The sequence below is a fragment of the Sinohyriopsis cumingii genome, chromosome 11 (assembly GCF_028554795.1).
Source record: "Sinohyriopsis cumingii isolate HCF-2022 chromosome 11, ASM2855479v2, whole genome shotgun sequence".
NCBI classification, from domain to species: Eukaryota; Metazoa; Mollusca; class Bivalvia; order Unionida; family Unionidae; genus Sinohyriopsis; species Sinohyriopsis cumingii.
Window position 1 is genome coordinate 99,744,108 of NC_142971.1, and position 18,222 is coordinate 99,762,329.

The 18,222-nt window shown below is 36.0% G+C and overlaps 5 non-coding genes across 5 annotated transcripts; all 5 read right to left on the bottom strand.

Moving 5' to 3' along the window:
• Positions 1-3,178: 3,178 nt before the first annotated feature.
• On the bottom strand, positions 3,179-3,251 carry Trnak-uuu (transfer RNA lysine (anticodon UUU)). Its single transcript has one exon. It is a non-coding gene; the product is annotated as a tRNA-Lys (tRNA).
• A 3,642-nt stretch (positions 3,252-6,893) lies between these two features.
• Trnak-uuu (transfer RNA lysine (anticodon UUU)) lies at positions 6,894-6,966 on the bottom strand. Its single transcript has one exon. It is a non-coding gene; the product is annotated as a tRNA-Lys (tRNA).
• A 3,633-nt stretch (positions 6,967-10,599) lies between these two features.
• Trnak-uuu (transfer RNA lysine (anticodon UUU)) lies at positions 10,600-10,672 on the bottom strand. The gene has a single exon. It is a non-coding gene; the product is annotated as a tRNA-Lys (tRNA).
• Positions 10,673-14,325: 3,653 nt separating this feature from the next.
• Trnak-uuu (transfer RNA lysine (anticodon UUU)) lies at positions 14,326-14,398 on the bottom strand. The gene has a single exon. It is a non-coding gene; the product is annotated as a tRNA-Lys (tRNA).
• A 3,643-nt stretch (positions 14,399-18,041) lies between these two features.
• Positions 18,042-18,114, bottom strand: Trnak-uuu (transfer RNA lysine (anticodon UUU)). The gene has a single exon. It is a non-coding gene; the product is annotated as a tRNA-Lys (tRNA).
• Between the last annotated feature and the right edge of the window lie 108 nt (positions 18,115-18,222).

Genomic DNA, 18,222 nt, shown 5'->3' on the forward strand with positions numbered 1-18,222 from the left:
TCCAATTAATTGTTCTCTATACATATTTGTGATTTTCTTCTATGGATCGGTACAGGAGAAAATACATAAATACGGAAGGTGTTGTGTTAGATGTGGTGGTTTTATTTCTACGACATGGGAGATTTGTGTGTGTGTGTGTGTGTGTGTGTGTTTGTGTGTGCATGTGATTTGTATTTTTAAGGTAGCTTTTAAGAATTTTTCAGTCATATCGCTACGATGTCTGCAGTGTGGCAGTTTATAGTGATGGCTAGCACTGGGGCATCATGCCGCAGACATGTAGCATGATGTCCCACCCAGTCACTTTATCCTGAGATCCGGCCGACCAGTCCTAACACTAACCTCTTAATGCTGAGCCCCAAGCAAGGCAGCTGTTAGTACCATATTTGTAAGTCTTTGGTATGAGTCGGCCGGGGATCGATCCCACGAACTGCCGCATCCGAGGCGTACGCTGTAATTACTAGGCCACCGGAGCTTTTAGGGATATTTGTTCATTGTCACGTAGTGAGTAGTAGCTAATGAGTTTTCACTCCTTATTGTCTGTATTTAAGTACGTGGAGTTGGACTATTTGGTCAGTCATATTTTGTATGTTCTTCTTGTAACATTATTCTTCAGGTATATTTATTGTTGTGTTTAGATATTATTTGGAAGCAAACATTTGTTTGAATTATTCATTGGAGCCACAAAATGCTACGTGGGTTAAAATATTATTTTTGGCCTATTGTGAATTATTTCTAAAGAATTCTTGAAAATGCCATTGTGATATATCAGAACTGTTGGTAGACCAATGCATTTGAGGATGTAGATTTTATTCGGAACATTCTATTCCTTTGGACTTGAAGATAACATTTTGGGATGATTTTGGATGCAATTCATAATGCTGTAAGTCCCTCTTATATTTTCATTTTACAATTTTGTTAACTGAATTATTTGTTCAGTATTAGAAACCGTTTTGGTTTTGCTTATGTTTGTTTTTTAGTGTATGACCATAGATTCGTAATACTATTGGGTAATTATGACTCATTCATTTCTCAGTTAACGAACTAATATGCAGCATTACTGGAAATGCAAATATGATGGCAGCAGTGGGGGACGCATTTACTGAATTTTGTTTTCATAACAAAAAACTCTTAATTCCAAAGACTTGTGCAATTAAATGATATTAACGTGAAATGTAAAGAAAAGCATTTTCGTTTGAACCGAGCTCTGGGCATCTATCTGCACCATAAGTGCTAAACGTCATGTGATACAAACATGGCCGCGCCCTTTAAATATGTAATGGAAAGGGCTACGCAGCAAAATCCGAGACTGACAAACTGACAGAATTTGGATGAGTAGTGCCCCAATCTCAGTCGCTAGAGCATCCGACATTTAATCTAAGGGTCATGGGTGAAAGTCCGAGGGTAGGTGGTTATGATTTAGCTTCCACTGATTTTCAATTGTTGTCAAAATGAATATAGATATACCTGCAAGTATTTCTCTCCTTTCCTAAAATGTCCCTAAATGAGAGCGTATCCACATGTCCATGCGAACGGGATAGAGTACCCAATTTAATCAACTCTAAGATATGTTGATCATTCTGTCAGCATTTCTTCTTGATTCCAGTAAATCTAACGCATCCACTATATCATATGCAAATTGAATGCATTCATATTATGATACGAATATTATTAAAATATACGGACAGAAGCACAAAAGTCAACGCCAGTCTAAAAGCTCCACCTAACAGACAATATATTTAAAGTAATGAGACACTACCACTGCAAGCTACTATCAGTTGTTTCGTGTTCTAAAGAGTTTACTCAAACGTTGTAACGGAGACAAAACGAAGAATGCACCGTGAAGACGTATAAAGACTTCTCGGTTCAATCAACAATAACTGCATGAGATATGCATGCAGGATGTGTTCACGGTTTTAATGGAGGTACGATCACCGCCTCTCGGACACCTGAATTCGGTGGTCACAACATCGCGGTATAGAATGCGATGATTGTATTGGTGAAAATACTAAGTCTTAAAATTAAATTGCTGCCGTCCAGTTTCGGATGCTCAATCTAAACGAATGAAAATATGGATTTTTTAAAATGATTTATCAATTGCGAGTTTTGATAATAGTTCTCGATTTAAGTAAGCTAAAGAATGCAATGCATCGTTTGAGAATTAAATGCATTAATCTTACGATTCAAACAATAACATAATATATAATTCGCAATGTAACACAAATCTCAAAGGAATTTTAAAATCTGCGACTAAAAGTTAATATGTCTTAAATTGAAGAGAAGAAAAGAGACTAGCACTGCAAGGTACTGTCAGTTCTTTCCTGTTCTGATGAGTTAGATGAAACTTTGCAACGTGGAGAAAATAAAGACTGCACCGTACATATGTGAAAGAAACCTATCTTAGATCAAGTCAAGAAGGTTACAATAATGAGTTCACAGTTTTGTGGGAAGTATGATTACGGGGTATCGGACATTCGAAAGCAGTGGCCAAAAGGATCGCGCAATCCGGTGAGGTGATATCAATGGTTAAAACACAAAAAAGAAGAAGAAGAAAAAAAAATGACCAAAAAAAAAAAAGCAAAGAAAGAAAGATGTTAGTCCTAAAAATGAATTATTGCTGACTTACAATGTTAGTTGCTAAATCAAAATGAAGAAATATTTGGGAAGAATTGTTTATCAGTATTTTGGAAATTCCCACAATTGATAATAATAATAATAATAATAATAATAATAATAATAATAATAATAATTATGTGGACTTAGTACAGCGCCTAAGACGTAAAAGCGCTAAGAGCTCGAAAATATTAGATAACAAACATAAATATACACCAGAACAAGGATAGGATAGAAAAATCCCAACACTATTGAATTACAAAACAAAAGGCTTCAATAGAAGTATATAGAATATGTAAATGAACTTACATATTTCATTCACTTTTTATCTGGATGGGTACATACAGGGTCACTACCATAATCAGTACCTTTATGAGGGCTGTGTCGAAACCAGAAAGACATTGACAAGCTAATGAATTTGAAGAAGAGGATATCAAAATTCAACATAAAAATGATTATATGAGAAAAGAAAACGTTTCTGTGGGACATTTACCATCACACCTATTTGTAGCCAAATAGACGCGTGTACAAAGTGTAGTATAAATTTGTAATGGTATTAAAAATTGTACGCCCACCGTGGGACTCGAACTCACGACCCTCAGATTAAAAGTCTGATGCTCTACCGACTGAGCTAGGCGGGCTACTTGTTAATGCATGGTCGAATGTTGGCTCGGGTAGTTATGCGCAACATGGTTAATCGTTATCTCATCAACTTCACATAGCTAGCGTCTAGGATTGATTGGATCTTAGATGTTAGCCCCTTATGGAAACAATAATCCAGTTTATATGGCAATCAACCATTCACGGAGGAATTTAAATTTTGCTGCCTAAGGAAATGCACAAATGTGTCATTAGCCGAGCAAGTTGCTAAAGTTAAGACAAGTCATTGTTTCTTTGTGTTAACAGTTATGATTTTACAGTCCGGACAACACAAACACTATCCTTCTGCTCTTCTCTTAAATCTTCGCATTCTTTCCTTAATTTCTCTCAGTTAATTACACATGTGAAAATCACCTGTCTTGAAATTTTTTGTTTCCAGAGAAAGCAATGCTTACACACTACATAATCAATTAAATAGTACCTGTAAGTTGATAAACTTGCTTCCAATTAATTGTTCTCTATACATATTTGTGATTTTCTTCTATGGATCGGTACAGGAGAAAATACATAAATACGGAAGGTGTTGTGTTAGATGTGGTGGTTTTATTTCTACGACATGGGAGATTTGTGTGTGTGTGTGTGTGTGTGTGTGTTTGTGTGTGCATGTGATTTGTATTTTTAAGGTAGCTTTTAAGAATTTTTCAGTCATATCGCTACGATGTCTGCAGTGTGGCAGTTTATAGTGATGGCTAGCACTGGGGCATCATGCCGCAGACATGTAGCATGATGTCCCACCCAGTCACTTTATCCTGAGATCCGGCCGACCAGTCCTAACACTAACCTCTTAATGCTGAGCCCCAAGCAAGGCAGCTGTTAGTACCATATTTGTAAGTCTTTGGTATGAGTCGGCCGGGGATCGATCCCACGAACTGCCGCATCCGAGGCGTACGCTGTAATTACTAGGCCACCGGAGCTTTTAGGGATATTTGTTCATTGTCACGTAGTGAGTAGTAGCTAATGAGTTTTCACTCCTTATTGTCTGTATTTAAGTACGTGGAGTTGGACTATTTGGTCAGTCATATTTTGTATGTTCTTCTTGTAACATTATTCTTCAGGTATATTTATTGTTGTGTTTAGATATTATTTGGAAGCAAACATTTGTTTGAATTATTCATTGGAGCCACAAAATGCTACGTGGGTTAAAATATTATTTTTGGCCTATTGTGAATTATTTCTAAAGAATTCTTGAAAATGCCATTGTGATATATCAGAACTGTTGGTAGACCAATGCATTTGAGGATGTAGATTTTATTCGGAACATTCTATTCCTTTGGACTTGAAGATAACATTTTGGGATGATTTTGGATGCAATTCATAATGCTGTAAGTCCCTCTTATATTTTCATTTTACAATTTTGTTAACTGAATTATTTGTTCAGTATTAGAAACCGTTTTGGTTTTGCTTATGTTTGTTTTTTAGTGTATGACCATAGATTCGTAATACTATTGGGTAATTATGACTCATTCATTTCTCAGTTAACGAACTAATATGCAGCATTACTGGAAATGCAAATATGATGGCAGCAGTGGGGGACGCATTTACTGAATTTTGTTTTCATAGCAAAAAACTCTTAATTCCAAAGACTTGTGCAATTAAATGATATTAACGTGAAATGTAAAGAAAAGCATTTTCGTTTGAACCGAGCTCTGGGCATCTATCTGCACCATAAGTGCTAAACGTCATGTGATACAAACATGGCCGCGCCCTTTAAATATGTAATGGAAAGGGCTACGCAGCAAAATCCGAGACTGACAAACTGACAGAATTTGGATGAGTAGTGCCCCAATCTCAGTCGCTAGAGCATCCGACATTTAATCTAAGGGTCATGGGTGAAAGTCCGAGGGTAGGTGGTTATGATTTAGCTTCCACTGATTTTCAATTGTTGTCAAAATGAATATAGATATACCTGCAAGTATTTCTCTCCTTTCCTAAAATGTCCCTAAATGAGAGCGTATCCACATGTCCATGCGAACGGGATAGAGTACCCAATTTAATCAACTGTAAGATATGTTGATCATTCTGTCAGCATTTCTTCTTGATTCCAGTAAATCTAACGCATCCACTATATCATATGCAAATTGAATGCATTCATATTATGATACGAATATTATTAAAATATACGGACAGAAGCACAAAAGTCAACGCCAGTCTAAAAGCTCCACCTAACAGACAATATATTTAAAGTAATGAGACACTACCACTGCAAGCTACTATCAGTTGATTCGTGTTCTAAAGAGTTTACTCAAACGTTGTAACGGAGACAAAACGAAGAATGCACCGTGAAGACGTATAAAGACTTCTCGGTTCAATCAACAATAACTGCATGAGATATGCATGCAGGATGTGTTCACGGTTTTAATGGAGGTACGATCACCGCCTCTCGGACACCTGAATTCGGTGGTCACAACATCGCGGTATAGAATGCGATGATTGTATTGGTGAAAATACTAAGTCTTAAAATTAAATTGCTGCCGTCCAGTTTCGGATGCTCAATCTAAACGAATGAAAATATGGATTTTTTAAAATGATTTATCAATTGCGAGTTTTGATAATAGTTCTCGATTTAAGTAAGCTAAAGAATGCAATGCATCGTTTGAGAATTAAATGCATTAATCTTACGATTCAAACAATAACATAATATATAATTCGCAATGTAACACAAATCTCAAAGGAATTTTAAAATCTGCGACTAAAAGTTAATATGTCTTAAATTGAAGAGAAGAAAAGAGACTAGCACTGCAAGGTACTGTCAGTTCTTTCCTGTTCTGATGAGTTAGATGAAACTTTGCAACGTGGAGAAAATAAAGACTGCACCGTACATATGTGAAAGAAACCTATCTTAGATCAAGTCAAGAAGGTTACAATAATGAGTTCACAGTTTTGTGGGAAGTATGATTACGGGGTATCGGACATTCGAAAGCAGTGGCCAAAAGGATCGCGCAATCCGGTGAGGTGATATCAATGGTTAAAACACAAAAAAGAAGAAGAAGAAAAAAAAATGACCAAAAAAAAAAAAGCAAAGAAAGAAAGATGTTAGTCCTAAAAATGAATTATTGCTGACTTACAATGTTAGTTGCTAAATCAAAATGAAGAAATATTTGGGAAGAATTGTTTATCAGTATTTTGGAAATTCCCACAATTGATAATAATAATAATAATAATAATAATAATAATAATAATAATAATAATAATTATGTGGACTTAGTACAGCGCCTAAGACGTAAAAGCGCTAAGAGCTCGAAAATATTAGATAACAAACATAAATATACACCAGAACAAGGATAGGATAGAAAAATCCCAACACTATTGAATTACAAAACAAAAGGCTTCAATAGAAGTATATAGAATATGTAAATGAACTTACATATTTCATTCACTTTTTATCTGGATGGGTACATACAGGGTCACTACCATAATCAGTACCTTTATGAGGGCTGTGTCGAAACCAGAAAGACATTGACAAGCTAATGAATTTGAAGAAGAGGATATCAAAATTCAACATAAAAATGATTATATGAGAAAAGAAAACGTTTCTGTGGGACATTTACCATCACACCTATTTGTAGCCAAATAGACGCGTGTACAAAGTGTAGTATAAATTTGTAATGGTATTAAAAATTGTACGCCCACCGTGGGACTCGAACTCACGACCCTCAGATTAAAAGTCTGATGCTCTACCGACTGAGCTAGGCGGGCTACTTGTTAATGCATGGTCGAATGTTGGCTCGGGTAGTTATGCGCAACATGGTTAATCGTTATCTCATCAACTTCACATAGCTAGCGTCTAGGATTGATTGGATCTTAGATGTTAGCCCCTTATGGAAACAATAATCCAGTTTATATGGCAATCAACCATTCACGGAGGAATTTAAATTTTGCTGCCTAAGGAAATGCACAAATGTGTCATTAGCCGAGCAAGTTGCTAAAGTTAAGACAAGTCATTGTTTCTTTGTGTTAACAGTTATGATTTTACAGTCCGGACAACACAAACACTATCCTTCTGCTCTTCTCTTAAATCTTCGCATTCTTTCCTTAATTTCTCTCAGTTAATTACACATGTGAAAATCACCTGTCTTGAAATTTTTTGTTTCCAGAGAAAGCAATGCTTACACACTACATAATCAATTAAATAGTACCTGTAAGTTGATAAACTTGCTTCCAATTAATTGTTCTCTATACATATTTGTGATTTTCTTCTATGGATCGGTACAGGAGAAAATACATAAATACGGAAGGTGTTGTGTTAGATGTGGTGGTTTTATTTCTACGACATGGGAGATTTGTGTGTGTGTGTGTGTGTGTGTGTGTTTGTGTGTGCATGTGATTTGTATTTTTAAGGTAGCTTTTAAGAATTTTTCAGTCATATCGCTACGATGTCTGCAGTGTGGCAGTTTATAGTGATGGCTAGCACTGGGGCATCATGCCGCAGACATGTAGCATGATGTCCCACCCAGTCACTTTATCCTGAGATCCGGCCGACCAGTCCTAACACTAACCTCTTAATGCTGAGCCCCAAGCAAGGCAGCTGTTAGTACCATATTTGTAAGTCTTTGGTATGAGTCGGCCGGGGATCGATCCCACGAACTGCCGCATCCGAGGCGTACGCTGTAATTACTAGGCCACCGGAGCTTTTAGGGATATTTGTTCATTGTCACGTAGTGAGTAGTAGCTAATGAGTTTTCACTCCTTATTGTCTGTATTTAAGTACGTGGAGTTGGACTATTTGGTCAGTCATATTTTGTATGTTCTTCTTGTAACATTATTCTTCAGGTATATTTATTGTTGTGTTTAGATATTATTTGGAAGCAAACATTTGTTTGAATTATTCATTGGAGCCACAAAATGCTACGTGGGTTAAAATATTATTTTTGGCCTATTGTGAATTATTTCTAAAGAATTCTTGAAAATGCCATTGTGATATATCAGAACTGTTGGTAGACCAATGCATTTGAGGATGTAGATTTTATTCGGAACATTCTATTCCTTTGGACTTGAAGATAACATTTTGGGATGATTTTGGATGCAATTCATAATGCTGTAAGTCCCTCTTATATTTTCATTTTACAATTTTGTTAACTGAATTATTTGTTCAGTATTAGAAACCGTTTTGGTTTTGCTTATGTTTGTTTTTTAGTGTATGACCATAGATTCGTAATACTATTGGGTAATTATGACTCATTCATTTCTCAGTTAACGAACTAATATGCAGCATTACTGGAAATGCAAATATGATGGCAGCAGTGGGGGACGCATTTACTGAATTTTGTTTTCATAGCAAAAAACTCTTAATTCCAAAGACTTGTGCAATTAAATGATATTAACGTGAAATGTAAAGAAAAGCATTTTCGTTTGAACCGAGCTCTGGGCATCTATCTGCACCATAAGTGCTAAACGTCATGTGATACAAACATGGCCGCGCCCTTTAAATATGTAATGGAAAGGGCTACGCAGCAAAATCCGAGACTGACAAACTGACAGAATTTGGATGAGTAGTGCCCCAATCTCAGTCGCTAGAGCATCCGACATTTAATCTAAGGGTCATGGGTGAAAGTCCGAGGGTAGGTGGTTATGATTTAGCTTCCACTGATTTTCAATTGTTGTCAAAATGAATATAGATATACCTGCAAGTATTTCTCTCCTTTCCTAAAATGTCCCTAAATGAGAGCGTATCCACATGTCCATGCGAACGGGATAGAGTACCCAATTTAATCAACTGTAAGATATGTTGATCATTCTGTCAGCATTTCTTCTTGATTCCAGTAAATCTAACGCATCCACTATATCATATGCAAATTGAATGCATTCATATTATGATACGAATATTATTAAAATATACGGACAGAAGCACAAAAGTCAACGCCAGTCTAAAAGCTCCACCTAACAGACAATATATTTAAAGTAATGAGACACTACCACTGCAAGCTACTATCAGTTGATTCGTGTTCTAAAGAGTTTACTCAAACGTTGTAACGGAGACAAAACGAAGAATGCACCGTGAAGACGTATAAAGACTTCTCGGTTCAATCAACAATAACTGCATGAGATATGCATGCAGGATGTGTTCACGGTTTTAATGGAGGTACGATCACCGCCTCTCGGACACCTGAATTCGGTGGTCACAACATCGCGGTATAGAATGCGATGATTGTATTGGTGAAAATACTAAGTCTTAAAATTAAATTGCTGCCGTCCAGTTTCGGATGCTCAATCTAAACGAATGAAAATATGGATTTTTTAAAATGATTTATCAATTGCGAGTTTTGATAATAGTTCTCGATTTAAGTAAGCTAAAGAATGCAATGCATCGTTTGAGAATTAAATGCATTAATCTTACGATTCAAACAATAACATAATATATAATTCGCAATGTAACACAAATCTCAAAGGAATTTTAAAATCTGCGACTAAAAGTTAATATGTCTTAAATTGAAGAGAAGAAAAGAGACTAGCACTGCAAGGTACTGTCAGTTCTTTCCTGTTCTGATGAGTTAGATGAAACTTTGCAACGTGGAGAAAATAAAGACTGCACCGTACATATGTGAAAGAAACCTATCTTAGATCAAGTCAAGAAGGTTACAATAATGAGTTCACAGTTTTGTGGGAAGTATGATTACGGGGTATCGGACATTCGAAAGCAGTGGCCAAAAGGATCGCGCAATCCGGTGAGGTGATATCAATGGTTAAAACACAAAAAAGAAGAAGAAGAAAAAAAAATGACCAAAAAAAAAAAAGCAAAGAAAGAAAGATGTTAGTCCTAAAAATGAATTATTGCTGACTTACAATGTTAGTTGCTAAATCAAAATGAAGAAATATTTGGGAAGAATTGTTTATCAGTATTTTGGAAATTCCCACAATTGATAATAATAATAATAATAATAATAATAATAATAATAATAATTATGTGGACTTAGTACAGCGCCTAAGACGTAAAAGCGCTAAGAGCTCGAAAATATTAGATAACAAACAAAAATATACACCAGTACAAGGATAGGATAGAAAAATCCCAACACTATTGAATTACAAAACAAAAGGCTTCAATAGAAGTATATAGAATATGTAAATGAACTTACATATTTCATTCACTTTTTATCTGGATGGGTACATACAGGGTCACTACCATAATCAGTACCTTTATGAGGGCTGTGTCGAAACCAGAAAGACATTGACAAGCTAATGAATTTGAAGAAGAGGATATCAAAATTCAACATAAAAATGATTATATGAGAAAAGAAAACGTTTCTGTGGGACATTTACCATCACACCTATTTGTAGCCAAATAGACGCGTGTACAAAGTGTAGTATAAATTTGTAATGGTATTAAAAATTGTACGCCCACCGTGGGACTCGAACTCACGACCCTCAGATTAAAAGTCTGATGCTCTACCGACTGAGCTAGGCGGGCTACTTGTTAATGCATGGTCGAATGTTGGCTCGGGTAGTTATGCGCAACATGGTTAATCGTTATCTCATCAACTTCACATAGCTAGCGTCTAGGATTGATTGGATCTTAGATGTTAGCCCCTTATGGAAACAATAATCCAGTTTATATGGCAATCAACCATTCACGGAGGAATTTAAATTTTGCTGCCTAAGGAAATGCACAAATGTGTCATTAGCCGAGCAAGTTGCTAAAGTTAAGACAAGTCATTGTTTCTTTGTGTTAACAGTTATGATTTTACAGTCCGGACAACACAAACACTATCCTTCTGCTCTTCTCTTAAATCTTCGCATTCTTTCCTTAATTTCTCTCAGTTAACTACACATGTGAAAATCACCTGTCTTGAAATTTTTTGTTTCCAGAGAAAGCAATGCTTACACACTACATAATCAATTAAATAGTACCTGTAAGTTGATAAACTTGCTTCCAATTAATTGTTCTCTATACATATTTGTGATTTTCTTCTATGGATCGGTACAGGAGAAAATACATAAATACGGAAGGTGTTGTGTTAGATGTGGTGGTTTTATTTCTACGACATGGGAGATGTGTGTGTGTGTGTGTGTGTGTGTGTGTGTGTGTGTGTGTTTGTGTTTGTGTGTGCATGTGATTTGTATTTTTAAGGTAGCTTTTAAGAATTTTTCAGTCATATCGCTACGATGTCTGCAGTGTGGCAGTTTATAGTGATGGCTAGCACTGGGGCATCATGCCGCAGACATGTAGCATGATGTCCCACCCAGTCACTTTATCCTGAGATCCGGCCGACCAGTCCTAACACTAACCTCTTAATGCTGAGCCCCAAGCAAGGCAGCTGTTAGTGCCATATTTGTAAGTCTTTGGTATGAGTCGGCCGGGGATCGATCCCACGAACTGCCGCATCCGAGGCGTACGCTGTAATTAATAGGCCACCGGAGCTTTTAGGGATATTTGTTCATTGTCACGTAGTGAGTAGTAGCTAATGAGTTTTCACTCCTTATTGTCTGTATTTAAGTACGTGGAGTTGGACTATTTGGTCAGTCATATTTTGTATGTTCTTCTTGTAACATTATTCTTCAGGTATATTTATTGTTGTGTTTAGATATTATTTGGAAGCAAACATTTGTTTGAATTATTCATTGGAGCCACAAAATGCTACGTGGGTTAAAATATTATTTTTGGCCTATTGTGAATTATTTCTAAAGAATTCTTGAAAATGCCATTCTGATATATCAAAACTGTTGGTAGACCAATGCATTTGAGGATGTAGATTTTATTCGGAACATTCTATTCCTTTGGACTTGAAGATAACATTTTGGGATGATTTTGGATGCAATTCATAATGCTGTAAGTCCCTCTTATATTTTCATTTTACAATTTTGTTAACTGAATTATTTGTTCAGTATTAGAAACCGTTTTGGTTTTGCTTATGTTTGTTTTTTAGTGTATGACCATAGATTCGTAATACTATTGGGTAATTATGACTCATTCATTTCTCAGTTAACGAACTAATATGCAGCATTACTGGAAATGCAAATATGATGGCAGCAGTGGGGGACGCATTTACTGAATTTTGTTTTCATAACAAAAAACTCTTAATTCCAAAGACTTGTGCAATTAAATGATATTAACGTGAAATGTAAAGAAAAGCATTTTCGTTTGAACCGAGCTCTGGGCATCTATCTGCACCATAAGTGCTAAACGTCATGTGATACAAACATGGCCGCGCCCTTTAAATATGTAATGGAAAGGGCTACGCAGCAAAATCCGAGACTGACAAACTGACAGAATTTGGATGAGTAGTGCCCCAATCTCAGTCGCTAGAGCATCCGACATTTAATCTAAGGGTCATGGGTGAAAGTCCGAGGGTAGGTGGTTATGATTTAGCTTCCACTGATTTTCAATTGTTGTCAAAATGAATATAGATATACCTGCAAGTATTTCTCTCCTTTCCTAAAATGTCCCTAAATGAGAGCGTATCCACATGTCCATGCGAACGGGATAGAGTACCCAATTTAATCAACTCTAAGATATGTTGATCATTCTGTCAGCATTTCTTCTTGATTCCAGTAAATCTAACGCATCCACTATATCATATGCAAATTGAATGCATTCATATTATGATACGAATATTATTAAAAATACGGACAGAAGCACAAAAGTCAACGCCAGTCTAAAAGCTCCACCTAACAGACAATATATTTAAAGTAATGAGACACTACCACTGCAAGCTACTATCAGTTGTTTCGTGTTCTAAAGAGTTTACTCAAACGTTGTAATGGAGACAAAACGAAGAATGCACCGTGAAGACGTATAAAGACTTCTCGGTTCAATCAACAATAACTGCATGAGATATGCATGCAGGATGTGTTCACGGTTTTAATGGAGGTACGATCACCGCCTCTCGGACACCTGAATTCGGTGGTCACAACATCGCGGTATAGAATGCGATGATTGTATTGGTGAAAATACTAAGTCTTAAAATTAAATTGCTGCCGTCCAGTTTCGGATGCTCAATCTAAACGAATGAAAATATGGATTTTTTAAAATGATTTATCAATTGCGAGTTTTGATAATAGTTCTCGATTTAAGTAAGCTAAAGAATGCAATGCATCGTTTGAGAATTAAATGCATTAATCTTACGATTCAAACAATAACATAATATATAATTCGCAATGTAACACAAATCTCAAAGGAATTTTAAAATCTGCGACTAAAAGTTAATATGTCTTAAATTGAAGAGAAGAAAAGAGACTAGCACTGCAAGGTACTGTCAGTTCTTTCCTGTTCTGATGAGTTAGATGAAACTTTGCAACGTGGAGAAAATAAAGACTGCACCGTACATATGTGAAAGAAACCTATCTTAGATCAAGTCAAGAAGGTTACAATAATGAGTTCACAGTTTTGTGGGAAGTATGATTACGGGGTATCGGACATTCGAAAGCAGTGGCCAAAAGGATCGCGCAATCCGGTGAGGTGATATCAATGGTTAAAACACAAAAAAGAAGAAGAAGAAAAAAAAATGACCAAAAAAAAAAAAGCAAAGAAAGAAAGATGTTAGTCCTAAAAATGAATTATTGCTGACTTACAATGTTAGTTGCTAAATCAAAATGAAGAAATATTTGGGAAGAATTGTTTATCAGTATTTTGGAAATTCCCACAATTGATAATAATAATAATAATAATAATAATAATAATAATAATAATAATTATGTGGACTTAGTACAGCGCCTAAGACGTAAAAGCGCTAAGAGCTCGAAAATATTAGATAACAAACAAAAATATACACCAGTACAAGGATAGGATAGAAAAATCCCAACACTATTGAATTACAAAACAAAAGGCTTCAATAGAAGTATATAGAATATGTAAATGAACTTACATATTTCATTCACTTTTTATCTGGATGGGTACATACAGGGTCACTACCATAATCAGTACCTTTATGAGGGCTGTGTCGAAACCAGAAAGACATTGACAAGCTAATGAATTTGAAGAAGAGGATATCAAAATTCAACATAAAAATGATTATATGAGAAAAGAAAACGTTTCTGTGGGACATTTACCATCACACCTATTTGTAGCCAAATAGACGCGTGTACAAAGTGTAGTATAAATTTGTAATGGTATTAAAAATTGTACGCCCACCGTGGGACTCGAACTCACGACCCTCAGATTAAAAGTCTGATGCTCTACCGACTGAGCTAGGCGGGCTACTTGTTAATGCATGGTCGAATGTTGGCTCGGGTAGTTATGCGCAACATGGTTAATCGTTATCTCATCAACTTCACATAGCTAGCGTCTAGGATTGATTGGATCTTAGATGTTAGCCCCTTATGGAAACAATAATCCAGTTTATATGGCAATCAACCATTCACGGAGGAATTTAAATTTTGCTGCCTAAGGAAATGCACAAATGTGTCATTAGCCGAGCAAGTTGCTAAAGTTAAGACAAGTCATTGTTTCTTTGTGTTAACAGTTATGATTTTACAGTCCGGACAACACAAACACTATCCTTCTGCTCTTCTCTTAAATCTTCGCATTCTTTCCTTAATTTCTCTCAGTTAATTACACATGTGAAAATCACCTGTCTTGAAATTTTTTGTTTCCAGAGAAAGCAATGCTTACACACTACATAATCAATTAAATAGTACCTGTAAGTTGATAAACTTGCTTCCAATTAATTGTTCTCTATACATATTTGTGATTTTCTTCTATGGATCGGTACAGGAGAAAATACATAAATACGGAAGGTGTTGTGTTAGATGTGGTGGTTTTATTTCTACGACATGGGAGATTTGTGTGTGTGTGTGTGTGTGTGTGTGTGTGTGTGTGTGTGTGTTTGTGTGTGCATGTGATTTGTATTTTTAAGGTAGCTTTTAAGAATTTTTCAGTCATATCGCTACGATGTCTGCAGTGTGGCAGTTTATAGTGATGGCTAGCACTGGGGCATCATGCCGCAGACATGTAGCATGATGTCCCACCCAGTCACTTTATCCTGAGATCCGGCCGACCAGTCCTAACACTAACCTCTTAATGCTGAGCCCCAAGCAAGGCAGCTGTTAGTACCATATTTGTAAGTCTTTGGTATGAGTCGGCCGGGGATCGATCCCACGAACTGCCGCATCCGAGGCGTACGCTGTAATTACTAGGCCACCGGAGCTTTTAGGGATATTTGTTCATTGTCACGTAGTGAGTAGTAGCTAATGAGTTTTCACTCCTTATTGTCTGTATTTAAGTACGTGGAGTTGGACTATTTGGTCAGTCATATTTTGTATGTTCTTCTTGTAACATTATTCTTCAGGTATATTTATTGTTGTGTTTAGATATTATTTGGAAGCAAACATTTGTTTGAATTATTCATTGGAGCCACAAAATGCTACGTGGGTTAAAATATTATTTTTGGCCTATTGTGAATTATTTCTAAAGAATTCTTGAAAATGCCATTGTGATATATCAGAACTGTTGGTAGACCAATGCATTTGAGGATGTAGATTTTATTCGGAACATTCTATTCCTTTGGACTTGAAGATAACATTTTGGGATGATTTTGGATGCAATTCATAATGCTGTAAGTCCCTCTTATATTTTCATTTTACAATTTTGTTAACTGAATTATTTGTTCAGTATTAGAAACCGTTTTGGTTTTGCTTATGTTTGTTTTTTAGTGTATGACCATAGATTCGTAATACTATTGGGTAATTATGACTCATTCATTTCTCAGTTAACGAACTAATATGCAGCATTACTGGAAATGCAAATATGATGGCAGCAGTGGGGGACGCATTTACTGAATTTTGTTTTCATAACAAAAAACTCTTAATTCCAAAGACTTGTGCAATTAAATGATATTAACGTGAAATGTAAAGAAAAGCATTTTCGTTTGAACCGAGCTCTGGGCATCTATCTGCACCATAAGTGCTAAACGTCATGTGATACAAACATGGCCGCGCCCTTTAAATATGTAATGGAAAGGGCTACGCAGCAAAATCCGAGACTGACAAACTGACAGAATTTGGATGAGTAGTGCCCCAATCTCAGTCGCTAGAGCATCCGACATTTAATCTAAGGGTCATGGGTGAAAGTCCGAGGGTAGGTGGTTATGATTTAGCTTCCACTGATTTTCAATTGTTGTCAAAATGAATATAGATATACCTGCAAGTATTTCTCTCCTTTCCTAAAATGTCCCTAAATGAGAGCGTATCCACATGTCCATGCGAACGGGATAGAGTACCCAATTTAATCAACTGTAAGATATGTTGATCATTCTGTCAGCATTTCTTCTTGATTCCAGTAAATCTAACGCATCCACTATATCATATGCAAATTGAATGCATTCATATTATGATACGAATATTATTAAAATATACGGACAGAAGCACAAAAGTCAACGCCAGTCTAAAAGCTCCACCTAACAGACAATATATTTAAAGTAATGAGACACTACCACTGCAAGCTACTATCAGTTGATTCGTGTTCTAAAGAGTTTACTCAAACGTTGTAACGGAGACAAAACGAAGAATGCACCGTGAAGACGTATAAAGACTTCTCGGTTCAATCAACAATAACTGCATGAGATATGCATGCAGGATGTGTTCACGGTTTTAATGGAGGTACGATCACCGCCTCTCGGACACCTGAATTCGGTGGTCACAACATCGCGGTATAGAATGCGATGATTGTATTGGTGAAAATACTAAGTCTTAAAATTAAATTGCTGCCGTCCAGTTTCGGATGCTCAATCTAAACGAATGAAAATATGGATTTTTTAAAATGATTTATCAATTGCGAGTTTTGATAATAGTTCTCGATTTAAGTAAGCTAAAGAATGCAATGCATCGTTTGAGAATTAAATGCATTAATCTTACGATTCAAACAATAACATAATATATAATTCGCAATGTAACACAAATCTCAAAGGAATTTTAAAATCTGCGACTAAAAGTTAATATGTCTTAAATTGAAGAGAAGAAAAGAGACTAGCACTGCAAGGTACTGTCAGTTCTTTCCTGTTCTGATGAGTTAGATGAAACTTTGCAACGTGGAGAAAATAAAGACTGCACCGTACATATGTGAAAGAAACCTATCTTAGATCAAGTCAAGAAGGTTACAATAATGAGTTCACAGTTTTGTGGGAAGTATGATTACGGGGTATCGGACATTCGAAAGCAGTGGCCAAAAGGATCGCGCAATCCGGTGAGGTGATATCAATGGTTAAAACACAAAAAAGAAGAAGAAGAAAAAAAAATGACCAAAAAAAAAAAAGCAAAGAAAGAAAGATGTTAGTCCTAAAAATGAATTATTGCTGACTTACAATGTTAGTTGCTAAATCAAAATGAAGAAATATTTGGGAAGAATTGTTTATCAGTATTTTGGAAATTCCCACAATTGATAATAATAATAATAATAATAATAATAATAATAATTATGTGGACTTAGTACAGCGCCTAAGACGTAAAAGCGCTAAGAGCTCGAAAATATTAGATAACAAACAAAAATATACACCAGTACAAGGATAGGATAGAAAAATCCCAACACTATTGAATTACAAAACAAAAGGCTTCAATAGAAGTATATAGAATATGTAAATGAACTTACATATTTCATTCACTTTTTATCTGGATGGGTACATACAGGGTCACTACCATAATCAGTACCTTTATGAGGGCTGTGTCGAAACCAGAAAGACATTGACAAGCTAATGAATTTGAAGAAGAGGATATCAAAATTCAACATAAAAATGATTATATGAGAAAAGAAAACGTTTCTGTGGGACATTTACCATCACACCTATTTGTAGCCAAATAGACGCGTGTACAAAGTGTAGTATAAATTTGTAATGGTATTAAAAATTGTACGCCCACCGTGGGACTCGAACTCACGACCCTCAGATTAAAAGTCTGATGCTCTACCGACTGAGCTAGGCGGGCTACTTGTTAATGCATGGTCGAATGTTGGCTCGGGTAGTTATGCGCAACATGGTTAATCGTTATCTCATCAACTTCACATAGCTAGCGTCTAGGATTGATTGGATCTTA